The sequence below is a fragment of the Agelaius phoeniceus genome, chromosome 12 (genome assembly GCF_051311805.1).
Source record: "Agelaius phoeniceus isolate bAgePho1 chromosome 12, bAgePho1.hap1, whole genome shotgun sequence".
Classification (NCBI taxonomy): domain Eukaryota; kingdom Metazoa; phylum Chordata; class Aves; order Passeriformes; family Icteridae; genus Agelaius; species Agelaius phoeniceus.
Genome location: NC_135276.1, coordinates 10,249,029 through 10,271,870, shown reverse-complemented (window position 1 = coordinate 10,271,870; position 22,842 = coordinate 10,249,029). Strand labels below are relative to the sequence as shown.

Here is a 22,842-nt window from a genome sequence, read left to right as displayed (position 1 = left end):
TCTGTGATCTGTTTCACTGAGACTGGAGCAGGACAGGAATTGCTGTGTTCCAGTTCTGGCCATTGCTGCCCTCCACTGCAGCCCAGCAGGGCTCTGTGCAAGCAGCTAACCCCACATACTGGCTCCTGCAGATGTCTGCAAAAACAGGCATAGGGCTGCAGCAGTGAAATGAAGCTTTCCCCATGGCAGTTTTACTATTCCCAGCAATCTTGAGTTCAGGGGCTGCTGTTTAGATCTGCATCATTGTGTTTTAATAATCTCTGATGGACATTTCTTGTCTGAATTTTCTCCAGTCATCTTCTGAACCCACACACAATTTTAACATCAAAATATAGTACAGAAGTCTGTTTTGATAAGATAGGAAATGTGTAAAGTGATATGTATTTCTACATACCTGCTGTTTTGTAATTTCCCAGATTGCTCCCTAATTGATGTAGTATTATGAGACATGGTGACCATTCATTCCCACATCACTTTTCCATGTTAAGGAATGTTTTTATAGACTTCTTACAACCCTTCCTCAGGCTTTCCTGTCCTTATCAAAGGAATCTTATCCAATTAATTTTTCAGTAACTTTTCCAGAATGTTGTTGTCATTATTATTTTTCTCTATGTTATTCTCTAATACCACCTTTGAGATCAAACACAGAAAAGTATTCATCAGTCAGGGATGCTGTATATAAATAATGTTTTTTCTCTTCCTCACCTAAGCATTGAGTTAATGTTTACTGTCCATAATTACTCTCCCACTTTGCTAAGTGATAATTAATTATTTAGGATGCCATACTGTGTTTCTGGTTTGGGGTATTGTTTTCTCTTCCCTTCCCCCACCTGTGCAATGCTTGCTTTTTGTCAGCCTCTTGTCTCTTTCGCTGTTTTATCACCAAGTTGCTCAGAGATTCTTCACCAAGCCTCGGTCAGTTTATGTTTTCACTGTCCTGGTAATGTTCTACTAGATATTAAATTGCCACCAGGATATGCCCTCCTCCTTTTTTCTTAAATCAGTTGTGAATATGTTACAGCACAGGTCCCACTACAGAGCTCTATAGGAAGGTACCTACTCTTCACAATGAAAAATCAATTATTTAGTCATCATTTAGTTACCAACATATAGGATGGATGAGTTTATATGCTGAAGAAGATGTTTCACTGCTCTGCCTGCCCTTTTTTTTAATTCGTTTTCAAGTTTTGAATGGATGCAGCATAGCTCACTCAATAACAAATTTGTGAATTCAACAAGGCATCTTCCTGTTCTGTTCTCTGGACTTCTTTTGTGAGGAGCATCCAAAGAGTCAATTCTTGCCCCATTATAAAGTTGCAACAAATCAATGTTCAATCACTGTGCAGTTGGAACAGGCTGGAACAGGTTGTCCTCCAGAGATTTGTCAGCTGATAGAAATATCTACAAAAAAGTTTTTTGTGAGGTTGCAATGGGAAGTCTGGATGGCTTCTTAGGAAATTAGTTATAATGCCAGGTATTGACATTTTAGAGCTTTTCATTCACTTAAGTAAAAGTTCTTGGTATTCTTATTAGCAAAGTACACATTTACTTTCTTTACAGAGTTTCTACAGTGTTCCTTCTCTTTTTCAGTCTCCTGGTACTGTCCCAGTACTGCACACAGCAGCCATAGGGCTGACCTAAATGCCCTGTTCTTTGCCTAAAGACAACATTTGGACTAGAGGAAGTTAGTTTAGAACGTTGTCCCCTTCCCTGTAGGAATACAGTTAGGAGACTCCAAATGCATCCATACTCCAGCTATTGCCAGCTGTCAGACATCCCCTTTGAGTCCTGAGCTCCCTGTAGCTGTTACAGCATTAAAGGAAAGGCACATTTGCTCTTCCATCCCACCAGAGCAGTCACACACCAGACCTCCTGAACAGAAGGGTCACACCAGCCTTTAACCAATGCTTACGTGGGAAAATGAAAAACAGTTGAAGGTGGTGCACTGTAAGCAAAGCTTCCTCTTTTTCTAGCCATCAACTTCTAGTGAGCTAAAGAAACAAGCATCATTATTAGAAGATTCAATATCCATTTCACCACAAGAAACTCACAGAACTGTGAAGTTCCTTGCTAATGTTCATTCTTAGAGAGATGTGCATTTTCCCAATACATATGGAAATGTAAAAGAGCACCAACAAGAATACCTATAATGCACTACCCAAGACATGTTGACAGCATGCTTATTTTATATTTCTCTCCTCAGAAAAGCAATATACTGCTAATTCTATTGCTACTGTTACTTAAACCCAAGTGGATAGTATTTATTTGGGTAGTATGCTCAATATCACCCAAGTTTGCTTATCTACTCAATCACAATGTATGTATTTTCCTTTTGCAAAACTTAAATCTCAATGAAAGATCTCTTGCTCATTTTTCTTTTTTTTTTGTTTGTTTTTTTTAATGTTAAAGAATACTGCCTAACATAGGAAATGGATGAAGTTGGGTTTCCTGATCTTGGTCATCCAGAGGAAACCAGTCTGTCTTTGAGTGAGCTTCCAAAGGCGAGATGTTTATATCACACCTTAATTTTGGCTTTGAGTGTAGGAGCCAAAGTAGGCACCTGGCCATGGGATTCTCCAGCACTTCAGCCCAGGTAACTTTCATGCTTCTACAGCATCTGACATGGAGTTCACCTGCTAGTGACTGACCCAGTGTTTAACAGCAATTCACCACTGGAAATAGTCTTTGAAATTCATAAATTCAAGGCAAGCCTGGTTTATGGGGACTGATAATGCTGTATTAGTTGCTGGAAGTTAATGAGGTCCTGTGTTTGAGTACAACCAGATTAAAATGAAAAACGAACCACATTACATTCTGTTTCGACAATTATTATCAGTTGGTTGTAATATAAATATGCAAATTTCTCAGCTTGAACTTTAACATCCTCTGTAGAGACCATTCATCTCTTTAAAGTATTAATTTAAGTTGTAAAAGGATCCATACATCATTGCATGTCATTTTGAAAACAAATATTAATCAATTTTACACTCTGAATTGCCACTGTGCAAGTGTAATGTCCATTATTTTGGAGCAAGTCAGTGGCAAGAAATTTACATATTCATTCTTGGCTTAAGAAATCATATGATAATACAAGTACAACACAAGAAATTCAAAAGACTTAAGACCTTATCATCATCTATTCAATGGCAAAAAGCCTGCCTTTGCATTCTCAATGCATTGGTATGCAGATTAGGAATATGTTTCTCATTCCTATCAGTATAACCTTGAAAGCTGGTGACAGCTGAAGTGTAGTCATAAGTTTTCTCTTCCAACAGAAAAAACAGAAAGAAAAAGAGGCAACGAGTGTAAAGGATACAGCAATTTCAAGTTTTATGATAAGCTTTTTGATAGTGTATCTGACTAGTTAGACTGTACTATGAGGGTATGTAGCTTGAAAGTTTGTTATGTCTAGATTTAGCTAGAATTGTAATTGCAAGTACATCTCTGCTGCTAAACTAGAGTTGATATTTCTGATACGGGAGTCAAACCTGTCTTTTTATTAGCTAACACTATAGGAAATAGTTGCAGGTGTTTGCATGTTAAATATTGTCAAGGACACCAATTTTGATCCCAGCTGTCTCCCAGAGAAAGGAGGCAGTTTCCAGTTGGAAAAGAAGCAGTGCCAGGCAAACCCTGTGCTGAAAGCCTTGTCCTACTGAAACAAACTGAAGCCAAGTCTGCAGTCCAGGTAATTTGCCAGCTTCTTCTGTGGGAATCATAGCTACTGAACTCTTGTTTTGCAGTCAGAATTGAAACAAGGACAGAAGGATAGGTTAGGTGAAGCTTTGCTAATGCTTTAAGGGTAAGTCCTCACTCAGGAATGGCTGGTTTTTTCTCAGGTTTGAGTGTGTCAGTGATGAAGTGAATCCCAGCTGATGCCAATGAGAATGCTGATTCCACTTGAGAAAAGCAAATTGCTCTTCTGGATAGAGCTGGAGACTCCAAAAGTGCCATTCCTGAGCTCCAGGATGACACATCAAGAAGAGAACAGCAGTGCAGGTATCCCCCTCATAACTACCTCACCTTTGTTAATTATGCAATAGCAGGTTCTGAGATAATTGGCCTGGCAGAGGTTATACATAAGCTCCCTCTAGTGGATTATTAAGCAGGAATTTCTTAAAGCACATCTTTTCTCTGACCATTTTCTGTCACTCCACGTGCACACAAGACTGCCATAAGCACCATGCTGTTCCATGGAGTGAGCTTTGTTGTCTGGCCCTGCTGGCTGCCTCAGGAAAGTCTGTGAAAAAGTGCTGCCTGTACACCTGCAGTTCTAACACCAGACAACTGCAGCACTTTTTGGCTGGGCTTGCTGTTCTCCACTCCTTGGCAGGGTCAGTTTGATTGCTGCTTCAGAATACTGATGTTTCTTAATCATCTGCCTTTGTTTTCTGGTTAAGTGAGTGGGTGAATACTTAGCCACACATCCTCCATCAATCCAACACGTTGTGAGAGGAGAGTTGGAGCAGAACACACACTCTTTCACAAATTTGTCATTAAAGCACAATCAGATCATTAGTACCTACCCTGCTCTTGCACAGGCTAATTGTATATTCCTGAAAAAAAGTACACTTGGTTCCAGTGCTGTCTCTCTGTCCCCCTGGGTGTTTACTCAGACCAAAACTGCAAAGGCAATGTGCAAGACACTCCTGTTCCTTGTTTGCACAGTTCAGGCAGGTCAGAGGAAAATCATAAAGAGGACACGTGCAAGTGGCCAGATTAAAATGCAGCAGTACATCAGATATGTCAACTGGATTTAGGATTACAACAGACATGTAAGCAATTAGGGTATTTGCTAGTTCAAAATACTCACATGAATGAACCCACATTATCTTCTGAAAAGCATAATAATATGTAATTGCAGTAACAATTCCTCTTCCATTATGTCCTAGACATCAACATTCTATAATATCCTGCACAACTGATTGCAGGCAAACCCTCAGTAAGAGAAATACTCCCAGATGTGGTAATGTCCTAACACTGTGGCTGCTACCTAATATTGAAGAATTACAGTAGAAATGTTTCAATAAGAAAGTAGAAGCATTTCAGTTTTTATGTGGCATAGATTGCCACAGACACTGCCAAGCAGCTTTATAGAGTTCTAAATCTTCATTCAATGCCCCTTTACATCATTTGAATGAAGATTTAAGCCTCAATAAAACTTTCTGAGTGCTTGTGGCCATCTTTGCTGTATAGTAATCAAAGTGGGGTGCAAGCAGACGAATGCACTGTAGTGCTTCTAATGATCAACACTATATCTAGGGACATTTTCCTCTGTAAGATGAGTTGTCTTAAAGGCTGTTTTCATGGATGGTGCAACAATACACATGGAAACAGGCATTTATATGCAGTTTTTATACAATCCTTTAAAAGATTGCTTTGAGGATTGTGAGGATTTTTGTTGCTTTTTTCCCCCTGTGTAATGTTAATTTGCTCTATAGCTATTTTGAATTAATTTATTCTATGGAAGACATTTTGGAAAAAAATAATAAAAAAATAAATGAAAGCTAATAATTAAAGGGTGACTTTCCACAACACTACAGCTGCATTTCCTTGTTTCCTTATCAATCTCCTACTGTAATTAAGATATTGCAGTGCAATGAGTTGTGGCATTGAATTAGAAGCTCAAATGAAAATCAGCTTCTAGTTAAGATATCGGCTGGGAAATTCAACACATGCTGGTGCATAATCTCACACACAAGGTATGACTGAGTGGAATTTGAAAGAAACTTTACTGTGAGAAGATGCCATTGATGGAATACACGTTTTGTTTCAAAAATATGGACACTCATTCAGGAAAACTTTGTAAAAGAAATAGCCAGTCAGTGAATTGTGAAGAGGATTTGGTGTTTGAATCTTCCTGCAGAGGAAGGTGTGGGACCATTCTGTGGATCTGAGCACCCACAAACTTCCACAAATAGAAAGGAAAGCACAGCTTCCCACTTGAAGTTTAGACTCCCACCACACCCTCCCAGGTGTTTATTTTTCATTATGTTTACTTTACATAAAGGATTTCTGTTAATGATTAGAAGTCTCTGAAATTGCTCCCCTTAAGCAGTTACCTTCAAAGAGGGATGGTCCTGGACCCATATAGATCTGTATTAGAAATTTGATGCAGAACTGTCTCTGTTAAATGCATTTTCTGGGTACTTTGGCAACATCATTCTTCCTATTGAAAAGTAGTGAAATGCAAATTTTTATTGGTAGGGATACTAAGAACATAATGGGGTAACTACTTTCTGTGAAGTATGCAATTGTTTCTGTGTAATCCTTAAAAGATACAAAATAAAAAATATTAGAAGTCGATCTCATTTAGAGAAACTGAAGCTGCCAGCACTTTGTAAAAGCAGTAGTACCAGTGTGAAAATCAAGCTCCAATTTTTTCCACTAATTTTTAATAAGAATTTTAAAGAAAACCAAATGTGGAAGTTGCTCAGCCCATCTCTTGGGGAGCCAAGCTGTTTCTGGTTCTGAAAAAGGCAGCAGCTGACCTACAAGGGGAATGCACTGGTTACCAAGGCACTCAAAAATGGGCTTCTCACATGCTCATGATGGAGCTTTTCCAGGTTTCGTAAAAAGATTTCAGGTTTTACTAAATCAAATGGAGACAAGCTGATTCTTTGGCCTTGTTTTGGAGGAAATTGTCTCATTTCCAGTCCCTTTGTCAAGAGATGCAAAACTGGAGTTGCTCCATAGAAGAGAGACCCTCCTCAGAGCACCAGGTGGGTGCCCCCTGGGACAAGAAGGGGCAGCAGTAGCCCATCCTTGCCTTTGCTGGTTTCTGGATCAAAAGGTTAACACATTGACCTGAAGTCAAACTTACTGTTTCAAGTTATATTGAACTATAGTTTCCAGCACATAAAATATGCAGGATCAGAACTGTAAGGGAAAATGAAGGCCTCGTTCTCCAAAACACCATAGCCTTAGAAAAATTTGCAGAGTTATTTCAAATTTCACCAGCAGAAAATCTCCAGGCTCAGTCTAGAGATTTGCAGCTGAAGGATCAGAGTAAAACAGAGTAAAACTCAGAAAAAGAGGTATATTTCCCTTTTGGGTTCAAAATCAGAACTGAGTTTAACATAATTTCCAAATGATTGATCCCAAGCAATAGGTTAGGAGGGGGATGTTTTGAGCAATATTGTCCCTCACTTTCCCCTGTATTTCTTTGTAAATAACATATTATCTATATTAAGGTAAACTGAATCTATTAGACAATTACCTAAGGGGATTGTGAAACTGGGGTCTGCATTATAAAGCACGTGAAGTTATGACAGCTGTGACCCCAGAGGAATCAAGGCTGAATAAAGACTGTCTCCATTGCAGACAAATGATGATAAAGTGATCCTTTTAGCCAGCAGTCAATGGAACCTGACAAGGCCAAACCTCCAACTAATGAACAGCCCAACCTTTGCTACCAGGGAGATGTACTGAAAGTTTAATCTCAATAAGCATCAAAATACATTTGGCCAAACATTTTTAACAAAAGAGTGGCACATATCATTAAACAGCCGTGAAGTTAGATGAGTGAGGAGGAAAATAGGAGCATGGGGGTGTATGTTCTTACTGTATCACAGGTGCACAAAATTGCCTTGATAGAACAATATCTTATTTTTCTTCTAAAATTGAATTTCAGATGGTACCTACGTCACACAGACCTAATAATACAGAAAGCAATTGTCTCAATGATTCCTATTAAATCTGTGCATTTCCAGATCCTTATAGAGTAATGTCAGTTACAGAACAATGTCAGGCTGACGGACGCAGCACAGCGTTAAAGAAAAAAAATCATGCACACAATAGGCCAGCTGCACATTAATAAATATGTAATGTTTGATTAAAAATATGGATTGTATTTTTCCCCCCAATTGCTGACTACCCCTAAGGCAGAAGATGTGATCTGGCTCCCACTGATGGGTTTATTTCTTGCTTGCTTTGAAAATACAAACTAAAATGTTTTCCTGTCCCAGCTGTTTCCCATTGTTCATGTTTATCAGCTCAAAGGGTGAACGGAGGAATAAAAAATACGCTCGCATTTCAAATGTGCCAGTCAGTCAATCTATTGTTAAAAGAAGAAAGCCTAATTGTCTGTGCTGGCAAACTTCTTTTTGGTGAATGTCCAGTTTTTAAGAAAAGCTATTCAGCTGTGCCATTTGTTTAATACATGCATAAAAAAGCACATAAAATCACAAGTTTTCTGTGGGATGGGATGGGGGTGGGGGAAATCACATTTCTAAGTTATATCCTTGAAACACTCAAGTGGTGGCCTAAGTAGTAGTCCATAGATTACTTTTCTGGTTATTTATTGGTCTGAATTAGTGGCTCAAAGGAATTTTCATGGAATAAGAGCTAATGCCCTAAGACTGAAATTGTCCTTCTCCAAATCTTACATTTTACTTCTTTAAGAAGAAGCACTTCTTCCAGATTGCATGCCCAATGCAGGAGTGAAAGTCTTCCCCAGTTACATTCACAAGAGTTTTATGTTTTAATTCTTCTTCAGACCCTCATACTAACACAAAATGGGAATCAGGAGGGGGAGAGAGCAGGAAGTCCTTTCCTGCACAGGAGAATCTTCTGTTTGTCCCCAACTCTTGTGATAATTACACAGCTCTATCCTGTCTTTGACTTGCTCTCCAGCTTGTCCTGGCAGTGCTACTCTTCCAGCTTTCTAACCAAGCCCAGTTAATCAGAACTGACACTCATTTTATGCCATGCAAATGAGCAAATATTTAACTCACAGACTACTATATTGACCAGGACTGTGTTAGTCCATCTTTCTGTGGCTAGTGCAGTTTTTCTTTGAAAGCCTTTTGAGGAAAGGGTCATGTTTAGTTCCTCAGTTGTACAGTGCCAAGTGCAAAACATTCTTACAATCTGAATTTTTTTTAAAAAAATCATTATTATAACAAATTAAATTTTCTAGTTTTTTCTTCTTTTTGATGGGGGAAGAAAAAAGTAAGTGGCACTGTCATCCAGCTATCACCCCCTTGTGACACTGAGATGTCACTCAGAGCAAATTGTACAGATCTTTCTTACATGAGGAGTTCAATAACTCCTCGTGACATCTAAATTACCATTCCTGGGTGTCTGGGTTAACACCTCACAGGAATGAATAAGGCAATAAGGTAATTGCTCCAAGTGCTCTGCACATCCAAGTATCTGCTTTGGTCATCCTGGGCTCATATTTGCCTGGAAGTTTGAGAGCCACATACTTCCTAAAATTGGAAATTGAGCATCTGGAGATGAGCTATCTCACCCACTAAGGTGAGGACTTAGGATTTTTCTAAATCTGCCTTTATTAAAAGTCACTGGCACATATGAATGTACTTTATACTGGAAAGCACAGTGAGCCCCACCCTCACCTGCCCCCCATGACCAGCCATTTCAGAAACTTCACTGACTATTAATTCATTGATTTGGTAGAATAAAAATTATACAGAATTATTCCAGAGAGGGTAAAACCAAAGGAGAATTACTAAAATAAACAACTGACATGCAGGTGGAAGGGAAGCAATCAGGGAGATGCCATGTGACTGAATTTTAGCAATTTATGTGGAGGACTTCTGTCTTTGTCTTAGGGATTTGTTAAGTGAAACACCAGGCACACAGCAGTGGAAGGACGGTGCACCCTGTGACAGCAGACATCAGGTGAAGGCCCCCCAGGGGACAGTTTGGTGACCAGAGAAGCAAACAGATGGGAAGGGGTGCAAGAGGGGCCTCAAACTCTCCTGGGGAAGCACCAGCCCTCTGCAGTTCTCCAGGAGCTCTAGTGCTGGAGCTGCTGTAAACAGATTCAGCCTCTCTCTGTTTGTAAGAATTGTGGACAACAGTGTTCTCTTCTGTAACCCATTCATACTGCCACAGCTGGACAACAAGCAACAGGGAACTCTGGAGATACACAGGGCAATTTCTTTAAACCCACTATTAATATCCTGTAGCTCCACTATTAAATTGTAGCAGACTTCTCCATTAAGGATGAAGAAATATTTTGGTTTAAATTTTATAATCAATGATCTGCTTAGAGGGCTTCAGTTAGCAGATATGAACTACTCATCACATCAAATCATCAAATCTGGGATCTGGGCAGATTTTGCTTTTTTTTTTTTTTTTTTTTTCCTAGAGAAGAAACTGAATTTTAAAAAATAGCAGCCTAGGATACTTAGGGCTTGATCCAATCTTTGCTTACTAGGATTTCTCTGCAGTTGATATGGTGATATAACATTAGGAAATTTCTTAGGATCTGGTAAAGCACAAAGCAGTGGCTCTCCTGAAAACATGTGCTCATCATTACAGTGATTTGGACAAACTGAAACTCTGGGTGTTGCTGGGGGATGTCCAGAGATCCAGGACAGATGTCCATTGTCCTGTGATTTGTGCCATCACCTGCCCCAGTCAGTGCAGACATAAAACAAGAACAGATCCAAGAGGAACAGTGGGCAGTTCCAAAGTGGGCTCTTTGTGTGTGCTTGGGCCCAGGTCAGAGAGGAGCAAATTGTGACTCACCTGTCAGCCAACACCACTTGTGAATGTGCCTTCCCAAGCCCAGCAGAGCCCTCCTGGTTTGTCACAGGGAATGGCAAGTCCATGAGATCAGCAAGTGCTGGAAATTGTGACTCCTCCAGCACCATTCTGGCACAGGCTCTGCAGGCACAGACATGAAATGGTGAGCTGACATGGAATTCACTGACCTTCCAAGACAGAGAGGAGTCTGGTAACAGTTACTATTTATTAAGTAATAATTAGCTAGTTTTAAGCCTTGACTATTCCAAAGCTGATCCATAGATTCAAGTCCAGCTCCTATAAATGGCACCTTATTTTAGCCAGACACTGTTTTCCAGTAGGGGAAAAGAATTCTTTTTCAGCTGATCCATCCTTGGTTTAAAAGAATATTTATTCACAATACTTCTTCCTTTAATTATTTTTTCTTTCTTTTGGTTTTTTTTTGGTGTTTTTGGTGGTTTTTTTTTTTTTGTAAAAAGAGGTAATTTTCTCAGTATGAAGCTTTTCTGTATTCTTTGTCCTTTGGGAGACAAAATAATTGGAAAGACTTGGCAGAATTAGTAATATTCTTCAACTTGTAATTGTCTAACATCTTAGTGTTCAAGATGGAAAATCAATACATTATGATGTGCCCCAAGCCAAATTAATATAATGTTAACATGGTGGCTTGAAACTGTTAGAAATGCCTGTTTGAAATCCTGCATATCTACATCTAGTGAATCAGAAGCTTGTAGCAGAGGCTGGTTGGGTGCTCTGTCTTCCTGGATAAATCTGTCTCTTCCTGGCTCTTTGTTGTTTTCACTCTGTCAGGCAGGCAAAAACTTCTGCTGTGACTCATTTTCCTTCAGTGGCCCAGAGCTTTTCAAAGAATTCTGAAGGAGACGAGAAAACACCATGCTTTGATTAACAGACCACATTCACAACACCTTTTTAAAATGATATTTAGCAGTTTCTTCTGTAATATAAACTTCTTTCAAAAATAGCACTCAGTACAGGATGGGGCATTGGGCCAGACAGTTCAGGCACTATTTTATTACCATAACAATTCCCTGCATCTGACATATTCTCCATGACAGCATCCACATTATCGACTGTACAACAATTTTGCACAACAGAATTTACACCCAAGACCAAAACTTTGAATTTGACTGTAATATACTATTAATAAAATACTGTCACATCTTTTTAAAATTTAAAATATGAAGTGCAGCATAGCAGGGGACTTTCAAATGTAATTAGCACTAATGCAGGTCTCTTTGAAATCAAGAAATCTGTTTTCCTATAGATCTGCTTCATCCCTGGTTGTGTTCTTAGACTTTTATAGAATGGAGCAAACGAAGCCCATGTCATGCTTTATATCATTTTCCTACTGCCATCAGGAAGTACAGTTTCATATAGGCTTGTGGACCATCTGTTAGATATGAAATGTGCTGAGGGCTAAAAATCACTGTTTTTCTTGGTTTCTGTGCTGCTTTCCTTGTAGATAGCAGGCACTGTTGTGTTTTGTGCAATATGCTATAGTACCTTGCAGTAAGAAGAACAATTAATTTCCTCAGAAATCATAGCCACGGACCCAAAGTGAAGACTTTTGACATTCCATAATAGGTGTTATGTATAGTGGGTGTCAAGAGCTGCCTAGATATGCTGATAATGAGCCATACTTTTGAGAAGTCATAATCCATCATTCTTCATTTAGAAAGTCAGATCCATCAGCCTGTCATCAAAATGTCATAACCCATTGATCTCACATTGCAATCAAGGAATCTTGACTCTTATTAATGGCATTCAGTTATGCCAGGAACATCAGCAATCATTTTATCTTTTATGATAATTTTATCATTTTAGTGGTATCATTTGAAACACTGAAGTTAGTGACTAAATCCATTCATCCTTTTCTCAATCCCCATTAATAGTTACTACCAACTCTAACATAGCTGTTTTAAAACTTCAAATTATTTTAGATCCAATATGATCTGCATATGGAAATAAATAAGAAAAAACACCTGTGAGTCAGAAAGACCTGAGCAGATTAGATTCCCTTCTGGGGGTCATTCTACCTCTGCTCTCATAGTTGGTGATGTCAACACAATCTTTTAAAGAAGTTACTTCCTGTTATCTCAGTGCTGCCCATCTGTTATTCCTGTATCTCCCGATGACATGTCACCAGTGGTAGTGACAATTTCTTATCCACTGCTGTCAGAAAAAGAATAGCTTAGGAGCTTGGAAACAAATTTCAAACTAAAAGTTGCTTTGAAGTTTGATCTGCTATTCAGTGAAGCACAGTGTAGAAGAAATAGTAAACATGTCAAGATAAAGGAAGGAAAAAAGGGAGTGAGAACAGTGGAGCAGGATAGAGATGAGCTGCATTTGCATACATTGCCAATGTGCCTTTCAGGCACAGATACTTGAGAGATGCATAGCCCTGTTGCCACGTGGGATTTTAATCTGTGGTTTAGGAGCAGGGAACATACATTGTCTGGTTGAAGTAATTGTGGAAGACAGAGACTAATCTTTTTATTTTTGGGACATTTTCTGCGATACAGGATTTTACAGCAAAACTCTTCCAATACATGGGAATAGTCAGGACTCTTCTGTTAATGCTAAAAGGATTTGTTCCCATTTTCACTTTAAATTTTACAAATCTAGAATTACTATATGATTCAGAGGAAAAAAATGGTAACAGCAGAACACTATACAGCATGTGATTATTTTCAAACACATTAATAAAATCAAACAACCCCATGGAAAGTTTCATTTCTGATAAACAGTTATTTCCTAATAGGAAAGTATCCAAATGGGAACTTTTACCTGGTCTAATAATTGAAAATTAACTGGGATCAGGTTTGCAAAATCCTAGGAGCCCACTCTTGGCAGCCAGCTCCCTGCAAGGCTCTTCCTCACAGCAACAAGTTTGTGGAATCAAGCCCTTTCTTTGGATCAGGACTCATCCCTTCAGGCAGAGCTAATTGGCTAATTCAATCACACTGGCTATTTAATTAATAAGGAAGCCCAAAATTCCACATGAGATGAAAGGATGAAGAGCCCAGGAATGACCCTTGATAATAATAAAAGATAATTACAACCAAGAATTGCATTATTCAGACTTTGTTATTGACATGATAAGCACTGCCATATGCCACGCAAGCTGTGATATGCACCCTACTGCTCTGAGGTGCCACTGCTCACTGCATTTCCATGAAAATGTGCCTTCAGGTGAGGAACTGAACACTGTGAAACCAGAAAAAAACAAAATTTCCCAACAGTAATGAGGGGAAAGCAGCCTGGCCACTTGGTTACTTGTGTTCAGGTAGAGCAGTAACACTTGCAAGACTCATTTTTCTGTTTAGAAAAAACAGGGATCTGAAATACCAGATACATCTGGAGGGCATCAGGGTGCTGCATGGGGAAAAAGCTCCAATCTGTTGTATTATTTGTATTATTATGTTATGAAAACTAGGTTCCCTATAGAAAAATAACAGGTGTTTTTGCAGGACCTACTGGGAAAGGGATGGGGAACTACACTGAAGAGCAGACTCCAAAAATATACAACAGAAGTTTCTGCCAGAATGAAAAATTTCCACAGAAATTAGGTCCTATTTTCTTTACACAGTGCAAAGAAGTGTCTGCTGACCCCAGTAAAGCAAAATGTATGGGGTGCCTGAAAGACACCTGGGCAGAAAGGAAAATAACAAGACTACATCACCTGCAGCACCACTTTCCTCCCAAATCATTATTTTTGTGTGCTAGTTCCTAAAGAAAACCAAGTTCTTGGGAATTTGAATTAGAAAATGTAGATAAGATATGGGCTTGTTTTCTGGCTCCACCTTTCAATTCTTGTGGACCTGGGGCACACATAATGTTGCAGTGGGTCCTGCTCTGTCTCCTGTGATTTATCTCTTCAGACTGTGCATTTCTAACATAGAGACCACGTCCTCATCTGGCTATAGCATAAAAAGTCCCCAGTATGATTAGGCTTTTTCAGTTAAAAGTTTTATAAAATCTTCCCCTATTCCTAAAGAGTTCCAGAGTTTTATTGCTTGTTAAAAGTCCGTATCTGAGAAGCAGAAGGTGTTTGATTTGTAATGAATGTAACCCTTCAGTAAGATCACAGCTGTAATGTTACAGAGTCAGTCATGTAAAGAACAGTCACTGGAAGAAAACCTGCCTTCTTTTTTTTTCTCTTTAACCTCAATAGAGCAGTTCTTTTGTTAATTACAGTTACTGCACACTGTGATATTGAAGTGCTCTGTTCTCAAACATATTCTTATTTATTTTAGTCCTTTTTTTCCCAGGTAATGAAATGTCAGAACCCTACTTTTTCTGGTTTTGTAGTATGTTGATCAAAGTGACCTTTGCTTTGCGGCAGACACAAATCAATATTGCGCTCTGCGGTATTTGACAGATAAAGGTGCAACATATAATAAATGGCAATCACTGACGAGGAGAGCAAGAAAATACCTGCCAACTTCAGTTCATACCAGCAATTTTCAGACAATGCCACATGTTATGTTCAAAGTAAAATTCATTCGTCCATCTAATAACAGAGGTGGGGGATATTAAAGGACTCAGTTTTGTTAAAGAAATGTTTCAACTCACAGTAATAATTCAGAGTCCAGTCCAGGTCTGTAGTGGTTGGTTGCAAGTAAAGTTATTACATTTTGAAGACAGGTTAGAAGAGCAATTTTCCTTGCCATAAAGGAAAAGACACACACACACACAGAGCTTTTGCCCAAGAAATGAAATAGTAATTATATACACCCATACAAACACAGTCTCTTATTCTTTCTCACAAAAACATAGACACACACACACACATTGTCTTAATATCCTAAAGCAGCTCTCCAGTGCTGTGTTTCACAGCTGAGTATTTGATTTTCTCATATTCTTTGTAACCTGCTGATAATTTATACACAAATGGAACCAATTTCTATTTAAATGCTTAATTACAAGTAGTGTCAGCAAAGTATCTGCCAGAGATTTGAAGTCAAAAAAGCATCTGTATTTCCTTCTCCTCAAAGGAAACTTTTTATATTGTAACTGAAAGGCCCTTTTATTTATCAGTTGTTCATAATATATGTAACTTTACAACTTGCATTTAATGTTTATTTTCACATGTGCTTTGCATGAAGCTGTTGATACACTTAAGGCAGAAAAAGGCCAATTCACACCATACTTGTGGCTGACCAGAGCCATTTGATGTGGTTCAGTGAAGACACAGCTAATTTATGAAGCCTAAGTGTCCGTGCAAGTGCCGTGTGTGTCTGTGAGTGCATCCCACCTTACCTGTGCAAAACCTAAGATTGAGATGCTGTGCTAACTTTTGATTAACATTGTCAGGATGTGCCCATTTATTAGTACTAATGGTCAAATTCAGTATTGAAGCTTAGAGCTGAGCCTGAACTGAAGCCAGCTGATGTTCCAAAAGCAGAGCGGCCGCAGGAAGGGGATTGCAGACACAGGGTCAGCTCAGGGGGTGACCAGGACACAGCACCTTGTACCAATATCCAACATGGAAAGGCCAGTTCCAGGAAATAAGTAAAGCAGCCCAAAACATTGTAGGAATCTTTTTTATCTGCTCCAGATTCTTTTCAATTTAGTGAACCTTTCATCACTTGTCCTGGTCTTTTTCAATAGAAGTATTATATTAAATACTTATATTCTTCTGTGACAAAAATGAGAATTTCCGTCCTTCTGGTTACTACTGTGCAATTTTTTTTTACTATTTTCTCACCCTTTCTTTATGAAAATTGAGTTTATCTTTGCTCTTTTTTTTTTTTTGACAAGATATTGAACAGGAAGCAGATGTTTTTTGTCATTTGTCTGCAATAATGCCAGACCTTTCCCTAAGCTGCTGAATGCATGATTAACTTTAAACTGATCCTGCTTCTGCATATCATTTTTCCTATATTCTCTTGTGTTAAACTGTACTCATCATTACCTGCATCTTGTACCCCAGTTCATTTTAACCCATTCTGAATTCCTCACACTCTCAAACTTGTGCAAAACAGATATTTCTATTATCATTATACATTTTGCCACGCAATATATTTTCTGAAATCAGTCACTTAGTGCTGGTCTGTAAGGAACTATTGATAGCTGACCTCTCCAGCCTGGAAAATGGTAGTTATATAGTGCAGCAAAACTTTTTCCTCATAGAACATCCTTGTTATTTCAAATGATGATTCCATACTAAGTAATCACAGTCTGGCATGTTGTCAGGTAACTGACAGCTATGAAAAGACCACATTCACTCCCCCCAAAGTTGCATGCAGTTGTTCTGCTGCTGTAAAGTGTCGGTTTAGTAAGGACAGAGTCTCTGAACATCATAACTTTGCTGAGGGGGTTGTTACCCCAACTAGCAAAGGCTCAACTTGAGCAACAGATTTATTACCTGACATAATTAATGGCCTAGATAGTGACATTTCCCATATTATAGACAATCATGAATTATGAGCCCAGCTGCTAGCCTTCTCATTCACTGAAATCGGTTGATAAATATGTTTATTCGAGGTCAGCTTGGCCTCATCCATTAGAAATATTGTTTTTCTAAACATTACATTGATTTAATTTAACTCTAATCAATTTAAAATGGTTCTGACAATTAACAAAAGCTTCAAATATGACCTTAAAGTAATAGGATTCATTAGCTATGTTTGGGATTAAACTTATCCTAATAGGGCTATTTTTCTTCTGAGGGCATGTAGTAGGCCGACTGGTGGTCAGTCAAAATGAAATCAATTATTATAAATTATACAGTTTGGGTTGATTATGTCATGCCTGCTAATTTGTATAAATAAGGACCTCAAACAATAGAAGCCATTTATTAATAACTATCTGTGTCCCAACCTGTATCACGCTTTATGCTACAGCTGCAGGATCATCTGTTACCCATGAAGTATTATATTCTCTACTGCTAGGCATATATGCTAATTAAACCCATAATTAATTGTAACAGTTATAGTTAAAGTCAAAATGCTGACAGCCTTTTTGGCCTATTATTCATGGTAATCAACTGATTCAAAAGGCAACGCAATCAACGATTCCTGCACTAGCCAGGGGATCATGACACAATGGCAGCACCAGTGACAGCTGGCACCCACAGCTCTTGGGCTACAATAGGAAATATAAACCTCCAGAGCTGAAATGCCTCGCTATGAACAGTGCCCATTGTTTTTCTGAGGGAAAATAGGAGTGGAAGTCATATTCAAGAACTGCTCCCCAGTGCAGTGGGTAACAGAAGGCACCAGAGCCCCGAGAGCCCACCCGGTCTTCCTGGGGCAGCAGCAGCACTCGGGGCTGGTGCCATCCCTCAGGGTCCTCTGGCTGTACCCCTCAGCAAACCCTTCCCCTGCAGGGAAGGCTTAGGTTAGGGATGAGAATTCTGGAAGTGTTTTGGAATACCAAGAAGAGATTTTGCTGGTCCTGTTCTCATTGAACTTGTGCCTGCTGGATAGTGGGCAGTGCCCAAAAGGTGTGTGCTGTCCCTGGGTGTGTTACCTGCAGAAGGAGAGAACATTCTCTCAGCCTGAGCAGGGAACATCTCCTTTCCCACTTACATCTATCTGTGTAGCACCCTTTGAACCTGTGGGAAATGCCTTTTCTTTTGTTCCCAGACACAGTGGTGGATTCCAGCAGCCCTGAGAGGACAGGGTGGAGAGAGAAGGACAAGGGGACAGTCTGTCAGCAGAGATCCACAAAGACTCTTCTAAGACTTGCTCAGGAGCAAGTGCTCTGTGTGGGCACAACTTGGAGTGCCCCCAGAGTGACCTGAGCTCTTCAGGAGGCCACCAAGGGCAGAAGAGGGAGTAAAGGCCAAAGCAGTGGCCACTTTCAGCAGTGACACCTTGCCCAGATGAGGTGCAGTGCCAGATGGGCCACCTGAACCTGTTGCACCCACAAGGTACCTGTCTCTGTGAAAATCTTGTCTCACTTTCCTCCTCAATTTCATTTTTAGTCTGGTAATCTATTCCTGCATGGGGCCTCAGACCACAGTCTCTTCCTGAGCTGTTCCTTCCATGGTCAGGCCTGCTCGTGGCCCATAGCACTGCCAGGCCAGCAAGTTTATACATACACATCTTGAGATGTGCTGCTGCTGCTGCTTAAACAAGGTTAGCCAGAGCCTCATTACTAAGATTTACACTGTCACTTACAGAGATGCCCATCCAATCCTGTAACACATAAATTTATGGGCATCACAGCGAATTTTTTATTGTTAGAGCTCATATACAATGTGTGCCCTTAGTGACACATTTTAAAATAAAATATATTGTACTAGTGATTTCTAATGCTTAAAATAAAATAAAATAATAATCAACTTTTAGCTACAGTTTCCCCCTGGTTATTGAGCTGAACTTAATGACTGGCTGAAAAGTATTTGTCAACACAACAGCTGGAGAGCAACACTTTCTTGTGGCTTTATGTCACAGCATATGCCAGCCACTCAGAACATGTGATAATTCAACTGGAGCTGGTACTACAATAGCAGATGGGTTGAAGCATTGTTATTCTCACTCTAGCTCCCAGCCCTTGAGGGATCACTAAATAAAATCAAAGCAGATGGACCATTACAAGCTCATTTGTGTTCACTACAAGCACCTCAACCTCCAGTTGTGATATACTGCACCTTTGTATAAAATGACATGTATGGTAACATGGCCTAATGAAAATAGCATCAGACTTGGCAAGTGAGGAATGAGACTGGGAAATATGCACAGATCTATTTATCACTGAGTTCTTACCTTGCAGAAAGGGTTCATTCCTGTCCCTCTCTCCCTGGTGCCCCCCCCCCCCCCCCACCAATGTTTACCATAGTATTTTTCTCCATGTTTATAATTTAATTTGCTCACACTTGTCACAAGAACTCAGAGGTGCCTGTTGGTGCTGGCTGTAGGAGCCAAGCAGGGCCCCCAGCCTGTGCAAAGACAGGATGAGTGCTACTAACCTGGACTGTACAACTCATTCCTACACACCCCTGATGAATGTGTAATCCAGGTGGCCCACAGGGGTCAAGGCTTTAGCACCTACTGGCACCAATCCCCACAGGGACCAGGACACCCTGCCATTTCTCAGCCTGCTCTTGCCATGAGGTGCTCCACAACTCTGCACTTTTGAGCTTATGGGGACTTGGTGCACAGAACCAAGTGCTCCACTAAATCCCAGCACTTTTGTCTGTGAGGTCCCATTCAGCATCTCTGGGCAAACTCCCATGGTATGGAAGGCATCTGCTCCCCAAGGATGAAAGACACTAAAATTGTCAGTTTCCAGAGGAGAATCCTCTGCTGACAGAGTTTGAACTGAAAGTCAGAGTTTGAACTGAAAAATTCTTCTTGTCATCCTCAGCAGCCCAACATAAAATCAAAGGCACATCCAGTGCCTGCTTAAAAAAGTATCTTCTGAGAACCTTGTACAGCAATACACCAACAAAGTCACCTGAAGGCTTTGTCCTACAGTTCCCACTCAGACCATCCTGATCCAGGATTAAATATGGCAAGATTAAATATGGCAGGAAAGGTTTTGCTTCCCTTTATGGGTGCTTCTCTACCACACAGACACAAACACACACACACACAAAACACATGTGTCTGCAGCTAGTGACAATTCCCAAACTGAATTCCTCTCAAATGGGAGCTCTTTATATCTGTGTGTATCTTTTTTTTTCTTTTCTGCCAGGTTTTAAACAGCTTCTGCCCTGCTGCAGACACAGCTGCATTCAGTGCTAAGTGGAATATATTGTGAACTTATTCAAGGCTTTGAGGGTTCTGTTTTTTCCTGTATAAACAGGAAAAGCGGGAGTAGACAGTGTCTGGGGAGAGTTAAATGTATTCTGTCTGCATGAAAGACCCATATAAGACTATCAAACTTTAGCAAAAGCTCTGTAGGTCACCTGACTGCCATAGGGTTCCCTCATCCAGCTGCTGCTGGGCTTTAAAGAGCAGAGAGGTGCAGCAGTGGAAAGCCAAAGGAATCACCTCATTTGGGTTGATAAATACAGCTGAACTTCAGTGACTGCAGCATGCAGTGAAAAGACTTGTCCAGCTTTTTCTGTGAAACAGCCTCTTCCTGAATGTCTGAATTGTATAAAATGATGAATGGAGCAGATAATATTTCTCACCTGACCCAGAAAGTTCAGGGCAGCTGGGCAGTGCAAGGACAGTGTTCCAGGAGCACACTGCCTGCAGCTCGTGCCACATCCTGCTTTGTTTGCTCTTGCTGAGCACTTTCTGCTCAGTGCAGTGACTCATCCTAAACTCAATTGGTGAAACTCTGTCAGAGGTATGTGCAGGTCAGGTCAGGCATCAGCACTGCCCCTTATCTGCTGGCCAGCTTTCCTATCAGCCAAACTAATTTGCTAAGATAATTCTGCTTCCTGCCATCTATTACAATAAATCAACGACTGTAGCTCCATTGAATTCTCTGCCAACTGCTGCCCTTGAAAGTCTCAAACTGTGTGAGGGGCTGGGAGGGACACCTGCACTCTTCTAAATACAAGAAAGCTGTGGATGAACAACTTGGAATGCTGGGCAATGCTCTATCACCTCAGCCCCACATTAATGGTGTGCCAGAGCCAGCTCAGACTGAGGCAAACCCCAATGCTTCAATCATTCATTCCTTTGAAAAGAAGTTTTTGGAATGATGTGATCTCGGGTGGTAAAGCACATGTGGATAAACACAAACAAGTGACACAGAGAGACAGAGAACATGAGCACATGCTCAGGAAAGAGCCAGAGTAAAATGACAAGGCATTCACTGTGGTGGCTGTTGAAGAAAGAAATAAAGGTGTTCCAATGAAATGGTAATTCTCTGACAAAATTCGTTTTGAAGAGGAAAAAAATATTGAGGATGGGTGTGAACTGAAGAAACATGAAGCATCCCCAAGCATGCATACTACAGGAAAAGACTTCAGGCTTCAGAGGGTAAACTGTATTCTGCTTTTCCTTATAGCAATATCAAATACTGAGAGTAGCAGTGGTATTACAATTCACAGCCATATTTAAAATCAGAAGATCCACTAGTTTATACCCTACTTGTATAGTTTTGTTTAGACTAGATATTTAATAATTCCAATTTGTTAGGGTTTTTAAAAAAAAAAAACAAAAAACCCTCTATCCCTCATGAAATTTCAGCATTTCTTTTGAACTATCCAGAAGATCAACACTGGTTTTGTAGCAGCTCTGCTAGGATAAAACTCAGCCTGTGCCAGTGTGGGTGCTGAAGGGAGCCAGCTCCTTCTTCAGCAGCATGGCTGGGTTCATTCAGTCAATCACTTGGCAGAAGGATGTTTAAGCATAATTGCATATCCCCCCTGTCTTTAAATATTCAGAGGAAAAGTCACAGAAGAACTGATAATGTAACAATAATAATGGGGCTGAAGAACAGTATTATAGTGTGAACTCATCTATCCCTTGGTTTCATTTACATGTTTAACAGCTGCTTGTTTCTCTATTATAGAAAGATCATTACCTGACTTGTAAGAAGAGAGGGGGAGTCTGTTCACCTTTGGGCAACTAGCTCTGCATTTATTAATAGTTGTTGCCCATCTCATTATACATTTAATTGCTGCATTATAATTTATTTATTCATTGATTTATTGTAATAGATGAGTAGAAACAAAATTACCTTTGCAAATTACTTTGATAGGTGGGAAGTTTGCATAGTTAAAAATACCCCAACATGCAGTGTGGAATGTGAGATGTTACTCAGTGAATAAACATCTTCACACATACGCACTAGCAGAGTCAAACTGGTCTCATTACAAAGTGAAAGTAAATGCAGCCAACTAACATACTGTTTAAAAAAATATATTATTGTAACTTCTGTACAATTATCCCTACCTTCCCAGATGTCTCTGCTTCATGGAACAGGGAATCAGCTGAAAAATGAAGGACAAAGAGGATGGAAAGCAAAGACTCATGAAAAATTAGAAAGCTCCAGGTGTCGGAAGTTTGCAGAGCGCGTGGTGAAGCCAGGCCTGCCTCGCTGGCAGCGCGGGTGGGAGCCGAGCTGGGGCAGCTCAGCCCCAGCAAGCACATGGAAGTGGGCACAGCCAGGGACAGAAAATACACACACAGAATTATTCCCATTTTCAGCTATTAATTCATATTCATATAAAGAGTTAGATACAGAAAACCTCCAATTTTTTTTGGTCAATTAATTAAAAATAATGATTCAATAAAAGTGATTGGTCAATAACAATATCCACTATCGAATTTCTGCATACACAGATCGACCAGGTGCAAAACTTGTCAGTTAGGGCCACAAAACGCAGGTTGATTTTTGGTGGGGGTGGTGGATTTTTTCTGTCCTTAGTACCTGGGGGCTGTGGGACTCGTGCTGGCCCGGCTCCCG

General features: G+C 39.9%; 1 long non-coding RNA gene across 1 annotated transcript in view; it reads left to right on the top strand.

Annotated features, from left to right (window-relative positions):
* LOC143695097 (uncharacterized) overlaps window positions 1-19,081 on the top strand; it is a 182,362-nt gene extending 163,281 nt beyond the window's left edge. The window contains exons 6-8 of the long non-coding RNA XR_013184014.1: window positions 2,410-2,593; window positions 3,840-3,999; window positions 18,111-19,081. This is a non-coding gene — a long non-coding RNA (uncharacterized LOC143695097). The remainder of the gene's footprint in view (window positions 1-2,409; window positions 2,594-3,839; window positions 4,000-18,110) is intronic.
* The last annotated feature ends 3,761 nt before the right edge of the window (window positions 19,082-22,842 follow it).